The following is a 14,767-nucleotide window of genomic DNA, read 5'->3' as shown; positions in this document are numbered from 1 at the left end:
GCATTGAGCTTATTAATGCAGCTAGTATTAAGCTGATGAATATGGGGCAGTCATATCAGCTTTTTATCAAAGAGGAGTCCCAAGAATCGGGACTACACAGCATCCAAATGCCTGAGTACCCAAGGAAATTTCTGGGTCAGGATTAAATATGATACAACGATAGAAATAGATAACTCCATTTTCACAGAAGAAAACTGGAAGCCATTAGACAGGGGCCAAGAAGAGGCCATTCCAAAAGCTCCTTGGAACTGGTATTCAGGCAAGACTACAGGTTGGGAGCTAAACCAAATGCGACAGTTGTCAAGATACAGTGCTGGGGTAATCAATGGTCCAACAGAACTCACTAGCTCACTGATTGTGATAAAGGTGAGTGGAGTCCCTAGGGACACAGTTTGCTTAGACTTATGGGGAGCTGAGCGATGTACCATTTCTGAACTGAAACAACTGGAGAGATAAAAACAGTTGAAGAGAACATGGGAGGGAGCCTTAAAAGCACCGGTAAAGCGTGATGGGGGCACACGGTGTTGGGTGGTTATAACTGAAGAGCAGAAACTCCTGGAGGTCCAATGTGGGCTGTAATTATTGTATGGCGGTGAAACTTGGTAGATATGCTAACGCATTCATGTGGAACTGATTTATGTTGGAAAAAGAATTAGTCTCAATTTTGGAATTCAGGTGAAAATCTGGTGCTCTTGATCAAATAGTTTTACAAATGCACCATCTTGTTGATGCTTCCAGTATTCATACTGAATAACTGTATAAGCAATGGTTAACAATAAAATCAACATTATGCCTTTCTCACTGCTTCACCTTTCCTGCCCATGTCCTGTTCCTAATCCATTACATATGAAAACATTTCTATATGTCTTTCTTGCATTCACAACACCAGATTTGCACCCGGTGGCCAAAATTATAACTAATATTTTTTCAGCGTATATCAGTTACGCATTATCATATTTACTAAGTTTCACTGCCATATGATAATTATAGCCCATACTGGACCTCTGTGAGTAGCTGCATTTTAGTTATAACCACCTGGTACATCTTATGTAGACTTCAATGAGATTTTAGTGTTTAGAAAAAGCTTGTCAGACTACTGTCTCTGACCTAACCAGATGGTCAGTTGTGGATTGTTCCTCCAGAAAACCATACTGATATGGGGATAGAAGGCCCTGTGATTCAAGAACCCAGCATAATAGTTGGGCTACCATCCTTCCAAGCAGTTTGTAGAGCATGTTGATGAGGCTAATCAGTCAGTAGCAGTTGGTGGACATTTTACTGGTTAAAGGATTGGGATGATAACACTACCCCTCCAATACAAAGAGGAAACACCCTTTGATCAAATGCAGTTGTAGACCCTGAGTAGACTGAGTCTGTGAATCTCATTCAGATGCTAGATCATCTGATTATGAACTGAATGAATCCCTGAGCCCATAATGTGTGATGTGTCAAAAGCCTGAAGCAGTTGCATTTAGTAAAATGTTCATTATTTAATTCAGGGTTATGACAGAGGAGGGGAAGTGGGGGGAGGATATTGGGATATCTTCATCTTGTCTATTATGTGTTGAAAATGTAGTTGGACAAAAAGAGGACACCAACACTGTCACAAATGGCCTGGGAGGTATCAGCAAGAAAGGAGATGATGGACAAAACTTGGAACAACTGTTGATCTTTGGTGGCCCATAAAACTACAGAATTCATTCAGACCTGGGTTAAAGATGTTCATGCTGCCAAACAGAAGACATAGTGCTCCCAGAATTCCTTCTTTTAATTAGGTAGTGAGCCCTTGTGAGGAACCTCATGAAACTGATGAGGGCGGACTGTGAAGGATCTTGCTTGAGACACTGCAATGCCTTCAATAGCATGAATAGCTGCTGAAATATCTTTGTCAATCACGATATCAGCCATTAGAGGAGGGGACCTATGAAAAGGTGGATAACAGTTCCAGGAGTGCAGGTGCTTGCGTCAGAGAGATCTCTGACAATCTGGTCGATACACTCTGATGGAGAGGGCATGAAGGTGATGGCAGAGGCATACAGCTGCCAGTTCACTCTTCAGAGAGCCCAACATAGCAAATGGTCCAACAGGCAGTGACAAGGATGTGACAGGATCACCAGAAAGTGATCATTGCCATGAAGATCGTCATACAGTGACCACTGTGGTGAAGCTTTGAGACTGAGGGATAAAGTCGTAAATTCAATAGCTGAAAATGTGTCACTGGTGGCACTGAATTGCGCAGAGGTACCTTCGTTATGGAGACGCAGATCGAGATCAGAAAGAAGTTGATCTATCCAAAGGAACCTGCCCCCCCCCCCTCCCCCGCCCCCATATGAGGTGGTGTTCACTGAAATCCTCAAGTAGGAGAAAGAGAGCAGAGAATTGTCAGGTAAAAGTGTTCATCTCAATGTAGTAAGTGAATTAATGTTGGTGACTGCTGATGTTCACACTCACTCTGCCACTAGTTCCAGTGTTAAGTGAAGGGGAATCCTCGCACTGGTAATACCTTCGTGAACCACCATCCAGATACTCCTTTAGGATCAGTATGGTTCCAACAGATAGCATGGTGATCTCAAAAGGCTGGAGAATAGTCATCAGCTAATGCAACACAGACTGCAAAACATAAGGTCATCAATTGTTATATTTCTGGCAGGTGACCGTAATATTCATTACAGCTCATTGTTATCATATTAAAGGAGTCCTGGTTGGGCATTGACGGGCCGGCAGGACAGGTCACACCCTGGCACCATTGTCTATCATTTGTGGGGATGGAACAACATCTGCAAATATAAGTTCTGAGTTTGATGGTGAAGGAGGATTTGGCGCTTCCAGGTTCACCAGAGCAGTCTTCACCCAAGATTTCTTCTGTATCTCCTTAACCAGTTTAGAGGGTCAGTACTCGTGTGAGAGTTTATCCACTGTGGTGGCAGGGATTGAAGAGAAGCAGGCAGCCATGGAACCGGCAGTTCATGCGTCCTTCAGCCATTGGCTGGTGATAGGTAGGTGGTCTGTGATTTCCAGAAAGAAGGTTCCCAAAAGGAAGCCTTGTTACTGGATAATGCTAATGGAGGAGGATGTTTCTCTCACCAGGTGTGGTGAGCTCAGGTCCCTGAAGATGGGTGTTACTGGAACAACCAGAGGGGAGGATCTATCTCCCCATCTCATATAACTTTCGCTACTGTAACTGATGTAAGAAATATTTTGGTTGCTTTATGTCAATAGTCTCTCTTTCTTCTCATTGAAAAATACAAATATAAAATGATTTGCGAGGTTGATGAATAATGTAGTCCACATTAACATATTTTAAGACTCACTGTTTTTATTTTATCAAAACTGTTACAAAAACATAAGCATGCCTCTCTTTGCATCCATTCAAGTCCATAGTTACCAGAACAAACAAATTAGGTCTGCTTTTCTTCATTTAACAATTGACACTGAGATGGTGGCAAAAATAGAACTGCTCAAGTGAGCACATAATTGCTAACAAAGGATACCTTACAGGAGAAACAAAGACAAACATGTTACATAAAACCACAAAACTAAATGGAACAAGCTGTGTTGCAACTACAGGATAGAAGTAATTACACTTTCCTTCAGTTTCAAAATCTGAGAGGTGATTGCAGACCTTAAGCTCCTGCATTTCACATTCCTCAATTAAGGCAGCACACACATTAGGGATCAGGGAGGGTGATCTTCTCTGAAACTTACACAGAATAGTGGTTGCTCACATGACAAATTTCCAAGTGATGGCCAACAAGTCTCCACAAAATGAAGAGTTTGTACGGTGGAAAGACATATACCTGAAGTGTTGGTACTTGAAGCACTGCATTGGGACTGGGATATATGGCTAAACATCACAACTGTAGAGACGATTTTAAGTTTTTTCAAGAGTTGGATTGGATACGCTGTTTTAATTACGACATAACTACTTTGTAGTTTACTGAGGGAAGCTATTTCTCCTATTAGATTTTTTTTATATTCTACAAACAACATAGACTTATTATTACGTAGGTTGGAACTTAAATAGTGGCAACACTGTTGTGGAGACACTATGCGATGGAATCTACTATTGTCGCTGATAGCACACGTTATTGACATACCTACCTTACCTCCAGCAAACGGACTTGCCCGCCCCATGTCACCGACGTGGGCACAGTCGAGGGAAACACAATCACTCATGAGTGAGTGGCCTAACTTAACGGTGTCACTATGTTTTTGAAACAGGAATAACAGAGCTGGCACAAGATTGAATGTGCCATAGGTCGTACAGCATGACAGTGTCATCAAGGTCTTCAAGAGATGTGCGGGCATCAGCATTGCCATACAGAACAGTGGCACATTGGATAAAAGCCTTCAACGAAGGTTGGCAAACTGTGGCAGACGTGCATCGAGCAGGTCGCCCTAGCATCTCTGAAGAAGAAGTGCAAGCTGTTTCCGCATTAGTGGACAGTGATTGACACCATACAATTCGTGAGCTTATCTACGATACTGGATTAGTGCATACGACTGTGCTTCGAATCCTGAAGGAACCACTGGGCATGCAAAAAATTGCATCATCATGGGTTCCGCATGACTTGACGGAAATGCAGAAATGGATGCATTATGACACTGCTCAGACGCACTTGGAGTGTTATGAGCACGAAGGAGAGGCTTTCTTACACCATATCGCAACACTGGATGAGAGATGGGCCACATTGTACGAGCCAAAACTGAAACGCCAATCCAATGAATGGCGTTATTATGGGACGCTGCGAAAGTCGAAAGTGCACAGAGCCCCAGTATGGTGAAAGTTATGGTGATTCTCGTGTACAACTGTGATGGTGTTATCCTAATGCATTATGTTCCTCCATGGCAGACCGTCAATGCACAGTATTACTGTTCATTTTTGGAGCGTCACCTGTGACCAGCTTTGTGAAAGAAGCGGCAACACTTTCTGCGCAAGCCACACATCATTTTGCATGACAATGCATGGGCGCATACAGCACAAGCTGTGGCTACTCTGTTTGGTCGATGGGACTGGGAAGTGCTGTACCATCCACCATACTCCCTGGACTTAAGTCCTTGTGACTTTGATTTGATTCTGAAGATGAAGGAACCAATTCATAGCATTCGCTTCAGAAGTGTTCCAGAGATTCGACAGGCAGTAGACCGCTCCATTCCCACCATCAACAGAACAGGCTGTGATAACGGTATACTACGGCTTCCACATGGCTGGCAACAGGTTCTGCACAATGCTGGTGACTACTATGAAGAACAGTAACAGGTGCAAACATGTTACTCTTCTGTATCAGTTGTGAATAAACAGTTTTCACTATTTAAGTTCCAACCCTCATATATAGAAAAGATCCTCCACGAGTTCAGTGTAAAGGTGGAAATGGAGGGGGATAGTATGTTTGCAAAGTGGTCTCTTAATTGTTGAAGAAATTACAACTTATCTTGAGTTAGTAACTGTAGTGAGCTGGCCTCGACAAATTCCTAGGGAAGATGCAGTGGTTCTCTGTAGACTATTTCTGCAGCTGAAGAGTCCAAATCTTGTTTATCCATCATTTTTAAGCCCAAGAGAATGATCGGAATGGTGGAAGGCCAGAATGTACCATGACATTTGAGCACTCCCTCCATGGAACAGTGCTATCTCTTGACCATGCTATTATTAGCAGGGTGGTAGATAGTAGTTTTATGATGTACACACATGCAAAATGTAGCCAGCTGGGTGAACAACTCCAATTCAAACTGCCTGCCTTAATCAGTAGTTATGTGGAGTGACCAGCCAAACCTAGCTAGCCAAGATGACGTAAAGCCAGAGGCAATGGTGTCTGTGATAATGTTGTCCACAGATGTTGCCTCCAACCAGCACATAAATTGGTCAGTCATTGTAAGGAGATATTGCTGGTTGTTCAGTGGAGAAAGCAGTCCCACAACACCAAGTTCCAGTACTCATTGGTGTGTGCACATGATGGGGCACTTTGCAAGTCTGGTATTGAAGGCATGTCCACGTCCACCCTGGCATGTCCATGTCCACCCTTGGCAATCCCTCTCCACATATGGCCAAATGAAGCATTAAGCATTGTAACATGAGGTGAAACGTGGGAAGGGCTCCAGGGTGACTTAGGTTGTGGACACTGTCGAAGGCTTGTCGTCGGAAAGCTGACAGAAGAAAAGGATGAGGTCCTCCTCAGGAGATGTTAGAATATAGTCTGGCATCTTCTCTTTGAATGACGACGAGTTGCAGCTGCAATTCTGATGTGGTATCGTTGGTGAATGTTTGAAACTCTCAGCCATCCTGTTGTGCATGTGCTTTAAGTCCACACTAAATTGCCTTATAAATTCTAGATGATTGAACTGGTGGGGGAATGTTTGATGCTATTCCTTTTGAATGTGTAGATCATTGGTTTGTGATCTGCATATATCATGAATGTCCTTGCTTTATTTGTGGATGTAAATATTTAACTACTTCACACACAGCAAGGAATTCACGTTGTATGCACTCCACTTATGCTGATACAGTGACAATTTGTGGGAGAAATATGCGAGTGGTTGTCACGAATTTTGTGACCTTTGTTACTTAAATACTTCTTGTAGATGCCGATGATGTTGCTCTCTGGTGACAGAAAACAAAGGTATGTCATCCAAGTATGCGACACATACGGCAGTCCTCATAGAATGGAGTCAATAAACTTCTGTCCGGTTTGTGCAGCGTTCTGTAACCCAAATATCAGTGATTATCACTGTCTTCAGAATGTCCTCTTCTGCCACAGGTATGTGTGTATGTGCCTTGGTGTAGCCTAAAACAATGAATATCGTTGCAACATGGAGATCATAATTATAGACATACAACAAAGCCATGGGATACCAATTACGCATGGTTGTTGTGTTGATTGCTCAACAGTCACTGCATGGGCGCCAGGTCTCTCCTTTCTTCAGAAAAAGATGCAGTGCAGATGACCACAGGCTACTTGCTGGCCAGATTATGCCTTCTTTAAAGATCACACTGAATTCTGCTTTAACAATGGCCAAACAATCAGGTGAGAATCTCTTTGGTCTACAAGATGCTGATGGACCATCTGTGTGCTGCAGTCAGCCTGGTAATACTGTCAACCGGTTTGGCATTGGCTATATCTGGTAAAAGATGGTAATGTGCCAGGAGATCAGCTCCACAGTGTCAGCAACAGTAAGGTCCTACATAAATGGACGCAACAGTCCCACATTCAACTTTATCCACTGCATTCAATATGTATAGACAGATGAGTTGTTCACCAAAGGTAAACAGAACACAGTCAGCAGTCTACAGTGGTGGACTAAACTTCCTGGCAGGGTGCTCTAGCCTGAGCCAGTGTCTATTAAATATTCCTGACCAGATCTCCTGTCAATAAAACACAGGCATCATGACTTTGTTGAGCAGTCAGTTGCATCTACCACCAGCTGCCGCTGGCATTTGGGTGCAAACACAGTGCTGTACATTTACGCATATGTTTGCGGAACCTACAGTTGTTCCAGCATGTAAAGTGACATGTGTTTGAAAAAGCAACATTTGTTGATGATCAGCTACTGGATCTCTGGTGATTACATCCTGTACCATTCCAAGCACTACCCTAGGACAATAGCATGCTGATCAGTGTGCATGGCATATCTACTTCCATTACCAGTGAGTCAAATTCCGTGCATGTGACGATTGGTGCCCCTGTCACACTGACACATGGCACTGTCACTGCATTACTGCATAACTGTATCAAATTTCCTCTGGAGATGATGCAGATATTGCAACAGCTTATGATCACTGATGTCTTCTTGTGTTAGTACCTGTCTGAACCAGTTTTGAACAGCACAGCCACTCTCCAGATTAATTCTGATTTTCATATCAATTTTCGTGTGGCAGTGCAGTGATCATTTCTTGTACCTCTGCAGCTTAGTGATGGGCGAGTTGGCTAACAACATGGGTGAATTTTGTCAAGTCAGTCATAATCCCTGGATAGCTAAAACTGGGTTCAACTTGAGCAAACCATAAAATTGGGTTGTTTGGCCAGATGGATGTAAATTGACTGCTAGTCTAGACACTGTTGGCATGCCTGAATCTTACCTGATATTTAAATACTGTAGTAGTCACTCAACCTTCTTCTTTATGTCAGGGTCACCATTTGCCAAGACTACAGGATTTGAGCTAAATGATCTTTGCTTGGCATGAAGAAAATAGAGTCTGGAGGTTTCGCGGAACAAAACAGTGTCTGACAAATAGATTGGACAAGCACTTACTCTCTAAGTTGAACACAAATCCAAACATTTAACTTTCAGGTGAAACGTTCTGAACATGCCTATAACTCAGGAAGAGGCAAAAAGAAAAATGGTCATTAACACTGTATAATTGAGAGACTAATTCTGAATGGAACATATAAACATGGAACATACAAATCGTATAAAAATTCACATGTGAAAAATAAACAATACAAAAGAACATCAAAAACAGCACCCCTGGTAGTTGGAGTGGAAGCTGTTTGACTGCTGCAGCTCATCTGTTAACACAGACCACATGCATGACACTGCACCACTGATCACAATGACATTGCCTATTGGAGCGAACTTCGTAGCAGACACTACAATGCAATTATGATTGTAATGAAACCGAAATGTTTTGTGGGGAGGACATGTAACCATGTGAATACACAATAGATGGGCAATACAAGATTTTGTGTCAAAAGGAAAATCAAATTGAGTAAACAATATAATTATAAGAAGACATATATAGTTTTGTGCTTTTATGTATGTGTGTCAGCAGTACTTAGAATTTCTGCTCCTGAAGGTATGTAATGGTCGGCCTTTCTGTCTCTGAGCTTTAAGTAAGTTCTTTGCTGGTATAAGAAAAGACAGCCTATGATGTAATGGAAGTTGAGTAAATGATAATAGAAAACAACCAGGGGCTGTATTCAAGTGTACAGTTGAAACTTACAATGCATAGGAAAGTCAAGAGAAAGGTGGCGACCGGGGTGGCCGAAAAAGCAGTTCCAAGTTCTAGGGGACTAATGACCTAAAAAGTTAAGTCCCATAGTGCTCAGAGCCATTTGAACCATTTATCTTTAGGTGGAGTGGATGACAAATAGCTAATGATAATAAAACAAATTCTCCTACTACCACAAACAAGTTTATTCCTCATGGATGATATCCTAGCTGTGTCAAAAATGTTTTACAATTGAAAATTTCAATGATTATCCCCATCCCCTTCATCTTATTAAGGGCCTAGGATAATCGAATTGAGTTAAGTCTGATTAGTGAATGTCGAAAAGCTTAATATTGTTTGGTGAGAAGTTTATGATTTACAGTAATTATGTTGTAACTGTGCAAATGGAAAAGCTCATGGGTTGAGAGAATTATGTATTTTGGAAGTTTGCAGTAGAAGCCTATCTACAGCTGGACAACTTTTGGGATGTCACACATGGAACCTTAAAGCCCACAGAACAAAGATTGTAAAACAAAATTCAAATTAATTCTTCTAGTTCATCTTGTAAGTTACATTCATACAGAAAAGGCAAAGGAAATCACCACACATTTAGATGAATGTAAATACTGGTATGTTGATGTATAGGTAAACAAAATCATTTCCATTTTGAATAGTCTGAGAAATTATGGATTCTACATTACTGAAGAACAGATTGGTACCTTGTTACCAGCAGGACTGCCTTATAAGTAGTGAACTTAGAGGGTTCAGGGATACCAATTACAGGCAACACTGTAACAGTCTAGGTATTACAAGCGGTTAAGAATGTACAAAAACATTCTATCCAGGACAGAGAAATGGCTTTGTATTTTAAAATACGAAAAGAAGAAACACGTTTAATGTTATAAATGCCAAAGAATGGAAATTTTGTAACGTACTGCACAGAAAAAAAAGAGTTCACAAGAAAAAAGTCATGTTCAAAAAGGTCAGGAAATGATGGCAAGCAATCACCGAAAAGAAGGTAAGGTACTTACTGTGTGTTATTCTTATAATAAAACTGAAAGTAAGAGTACATACTGGTTCCTGGATTCTGGTGCATCTATGCAAATTACCACAGATCAACTCAATTTTATATGATGTTTCTGCTAAAACACAGATTGATAGTTCCACAGTGGATGGTATGATGTTTCTTTTAAAACACACATTGATTTTTTTGCATGGAGAGCTGCATCAAACGAGTCTCAGGACTGAAGACCACAACAACAACAACATTGATTTTTTAACATGGATGGTGTGATGTTTCTCCTAAAACACACAACACACACTGGTGTTTCAACAGTAGATGGTTCTCAATTACAAGTGAACTGCTATGAAATACAAACTTTAGTTTCTATGTCAAAGGAGATGACAAGGTATTACAGAAAATGATGTAGGCCTACATTATTTGAAGAATGTGGCCACAAATTTGCTTTTAATGAGTGAAATGGTGAATAAGAGCAGTGAGGTGTTTTTTTTTTTTTTTTTTAATGGTGCAGAAATAACTGATCAGAGAAGCAGTGTGATAGCCACAGCAAATTAAGAAAGGGGTATTTATAAATTAGATGTTCTTAAAGTTGGAAATGGTTACTCAGTATATTCTGACGTTTATTTCCTTATAACCTAGCACAAACTGAGTAAAGTATTTGCCAGTTTTCGCACTGTTGTTGAAAGACAGACTGGTAGAAAGATAAAAGTTCTCAGATAAGACAATGGTACAAAATATGTCAACAGTTTAGCCAACAACTGAGTGAAGTTGGAATCAGACATCAAGTTACAATTTGCTATAGTTCTGCTTGAAACAGAATAGCAGAAAGGACTAACACAGCAATTGTAGAGAAAGCAAAGAGCATGTTAAAGGATGCAGGATTACAAAAATGTTACTGGGTAGAAACAGTATCACTTGCAGTGTATCTATATAATAGATTGCTTACTAAAATTGCTCCAAATAAGACTCCATATGAAGTTTTGACTGGAAAAGAACCCAATCTAGATCGTCTATGAATGTCTGCTTGGAAGGCCATGATACAAGTTCCCAAAAGCATTAGGAGAAAACAGGACTCTAAACCTGATTTTGTTGTTGTTGGATACTATGCAAATTACAAATGTTACAGACTCATAAATTCTAAAAACAAAAGGGCAATAGCTAGAAAAGATTTGATATTTTTAGAATCTGGTGAAAATGGAAAAATTTTGAAAAAGTATGTGTAGATATCCTGAGGAAGATGTCCAAGAACATGCAAAGGCTGCAGTAAACTTAGAAATTAAAGCACCTGAAGGAGTTCAGGAACAATCAGATATGTTTATTGAAGATGTACTGGGTAATGAGATATAGGAAACTCCAGCAGCAGAGGTTGTAAATTTATGGAGTACAACAAAACCTAAAGTTGTATCCAGTTTATAAGATAGCTGCTCAAAAAATCAACAGTGAACCTCTTACTGTTGAAGAAGCCTTGGCCAGCCTAAATGCAATTGGAAGAAAGCTATAGAAAAGGAATTACAGTCTTTCTCCAAGACTGATACTTACGAGTGGGTTGATGCACCACAAGGAAATAAACCATTACGAGTGAGATCAGTCTTTAGCATTAAAAACCCTGAAGACGCAACATCAAATTTTAAAGTTTGTTTGGTAGTTAAAGGCTGTTCTGAAATAGAGGGCACAGAGTATAAAGAAACATTCTCATTTGTTGTGAAATATGTTTCCTTAAGACATCTCCTGTCCCTTGCTATAAAAGAAGATTTATTAAACCACCACATCGATGTGAAGACCAAATATCTCAATGGAAAACTGAAGCAAGAAATTTTTGTGATTCCACCAGAGGAGCCAAGAAAACTCCTCAATAAAAGAATAAAATCTGGCATCCCATAACGAGCATGTATGGTCTTAAATAAAGCGGTTACCTTTGGAAACAGCGCTTCCATAAAGCGTTAACAAGGATGAACATGAGCCATTTTGCAGCTGACCTTGGTATATATCACAAAAGAAACTATAATTTTGGCCATATGGGTTGATGATATTTTTATTTTGACAAGAAGTGAATGTTCAATGAATAGTTTCAAGAAAGAACTTCAATCTGAATTTCATATGCATGGAAAAGTGAAACAATAGCTTGGTATGAGGATCATAAGAAGTGACGATGAAGGAGAATTGTCTACTGATCAATCAATGTACACAAAGAGAATGCTAGAAAAATTTGGTATGAATAATTGCAAGCCAGTTTCCACACCTTTGGAACAGAGTGTGAAGTTGTTAGTGATAGAAAATGATGAAATATGTTAAAAGGAAGTGCCTTATATGGAGGTAGTGGGAAGTCTTTTATATTTAGCTCTAGCTTCCAAGCCAGATACTGCCTGTGTTATAATACTGCGAGCAAATTTTTCAAAGACCTTAGAATTAAACATTTGGTTGCAGTTAAAAGAATATTCAGAAATTTAAAAAGGATCTGTTGATTATAAATTAAGGTACTGTAAGACTGGAATTTTATAGTGAAGCAGACTGAGGAAGTGAACTGTATAACAAACATTCTGTTACAGGTAGCTGTTTCAAGTTGGAGATCCTGGTCTTGCAAGAAACAAATTACACTAGCTTTAGAGTAGTGTTTAGACTGAATATATGGTGTTGTCTTTCACCATACAAGAGGTGTTATGGTTAAGAACTCTTATAAGGGGTGTGTGTGTGTGTGTGTGTGTGTGTGTGTGTGTGTGTGTGTGTGTGTGTGTGTGTGTGTGAGGGGGGGGGGGGAGGGGGAGAGGGGGAAGAGGGGAGGAGACACCAACAATGCCATCACATACACAACTGTATGTTTATGAGACTTTTTCTACTTACCGAATTTTACATTCAGCAGCATGAGTTTAAATACTGACTGGATTGGCAACTATCTTACTTCACTCATAAAGAGATAAATGCTTTATAATGATCAACAGAGTTTTTGGTGTTTATTTTGTCTCATGGCTTTCAAAAATTTAATGTCTAGTCCATTTCCTGAACCGAGTAATAGTCATCCAGCAGTGTGGAAAAAAAGTACTTCATTATACAGGTTGTTATCTAACAAAATTGTAAGAATAGCCTGTTTATTTGTGATGTAGAATGTGTAAGACATTAATAAACACAGGTTTTTAATTCCTGTACTGATATTAACAGATACTACTTCATACTTTATGAACTTACTGTAAAACATTTACCAGCTGAATTGTATGGTGTACTGAAGCATATAAAATTCTTTTCGATTTCTGTAACTGAAATGGATATACAATTTGATGCAGATTCCAAATAACTCATTCTCCCCTTCTACTTGTGGCAAAAAGAAACAAACACACACACACACACACACACACACACAAAATTAAATGTACAAGAGCAGAGAAGTATTTGTGGTAAACATATTTTATTTATTTCTCCCACCTTTGATTTCCTGCTAGATTATAGGTCTGTTTTCCTGAAGTTTTCATTTTCATTTATCGTGAAGAATTTACTTATACTTTGCAAACTGGCAACAGGCTGTGGCAGTTGTTCCCCCACACATCCTTGCACTAGGCCCAAGCTGTTATATTATCAAAACTGTTCAGATACTCAACAGATCTGTTCCACCATCATTACAGACAGTGTTTCAGTGGGCAAATTTTATTAACTAGTGTGATTTCCAAGAATTCTTTGAAAATAAAAGAAATGAAGAATTGTGTTCAAATTATTTGCTTTTACTCAGAAGCGAAACGTCCAAGTATTTATTTCCCCCAACTGCCCAAAGGACATCAATAGCTAGTGACAGTTCAGATATACTGTTTCTAGGTTTATTATACACAAGCTTCCCTTAACAACAGTGTTGTGTAGGGAACACAAGTGTTAACTGCAGTGATTTCCACAATGGAGACATGTTATCATACATATGCTGGTATTAAAAAAACATTTATAATGTATTGAAAGTGAAAATTAATGTAAAATGTTGAATACTATACTTCTGATATCCGTATTTAGTTTTATGGTAGGGATGTTGCAAGCACTGGATTGTTGGTTGTGTTAGAATGGCAAAATTGATACATGGGCAAAAATTATACTCCTAGTGTCTTAAAACAGTGGGAAAAACGAAGTTGATTGTGGAATATTTGAAGCAGAATGCAGATAATGAGTTGTTATGTCTAGTTTCTTTGTAGCTTAAATACTGCTCTAGTGTGCTTCAAAATGTCCTGTAGCATTATTGTGAAAATACCAAGTAGTCTCACAATGCACAAAACACACAGGACAATAACAGCAATTTTCAAGCATCAAAACTATGAACAAGTAATGGAAAACGTTTTAAAATGACATTAACATTGGTAAATATCTTAACAAACCGTGGTAATGCAAAAATACCAAAGATATCAAACGAACTTCTTACCAGATCGCAGTGTCGAGTATCAGACACAGGTAATTAGATCGTCTCACAGTGTAAAATAAGTTGCTATTTACTGTTTTCAGAGTCTTGTGTGTACGATATTATTTACTTTTAAATCCTACAGAAATAAATTTCACGTACGTCCCACAATGCTTTTCGTCTTTCCGAACGGAACGACATTAACGACATCTAGCGTGTACCACAAAACTTTTGATCGTTGCTTCGCTATCTTGTGTGGAACATCACATGTAGCATGCTAAAAACTTTTAAAACAGTACGATATGAGTTACTGAAACGTAGGTGGGTCTTCTAGTATAAAAAATATGCAATTATACTTTTAAAAATCACAGCGTAAACAACGATCGTTTTGAAAACGGCGAGGCTGTAAAACCCAATGTATTACTACATACTACGTGATACTGATGATGACGATTAGGATACG

At 39.5% G+C, this 14,767-nt stretch overlaps 1 protein-coding gene across 2 annotated transcripts in view; it reads right to left on the bottom strand.

The window, feature by feature from the left end:
• LOC124615468 (zinc finger protein 532-like) overlaps positions 1-14,497 on the bottom strand; it is a 77,370-nt gene extending 62,873 nt beyond the window's left edge. For both annotated transcript variants that reach the window (XM_047143380.1, XM_047143379.1), the window contains exon 1: positions 14,329-14,497. The gene's annotated coding sequence lies outside the window, so the exon portion shown is untranslated. The remainder of the gene's footprint in view (positions 1-14,328) is intronic.
• Between the last annotated feature and the right edge of the window lie 270 nt (positions 14,498-14,767).

Source organism: Schistocerca americana, chromosome 5, assembly GCF_021461395.2.
Source record: "Schistocerca americana isolate TAMUIC-IGC-003095 chromosome 5, iqSchAmer2.1, whole genome shotgun sequence".
Taxonomy (NCBI): domain Eukaryota; kingdom Metazoa; phylum Arthropoda; class Insecta; order Orthoptera; family Acrididae; genus Schistocerca; species Schistocerca americana.
Note: the sequence above shows the minus strand (reverse complement) of the source record. Positions and strands in the feature narration are given on the sequence as shown.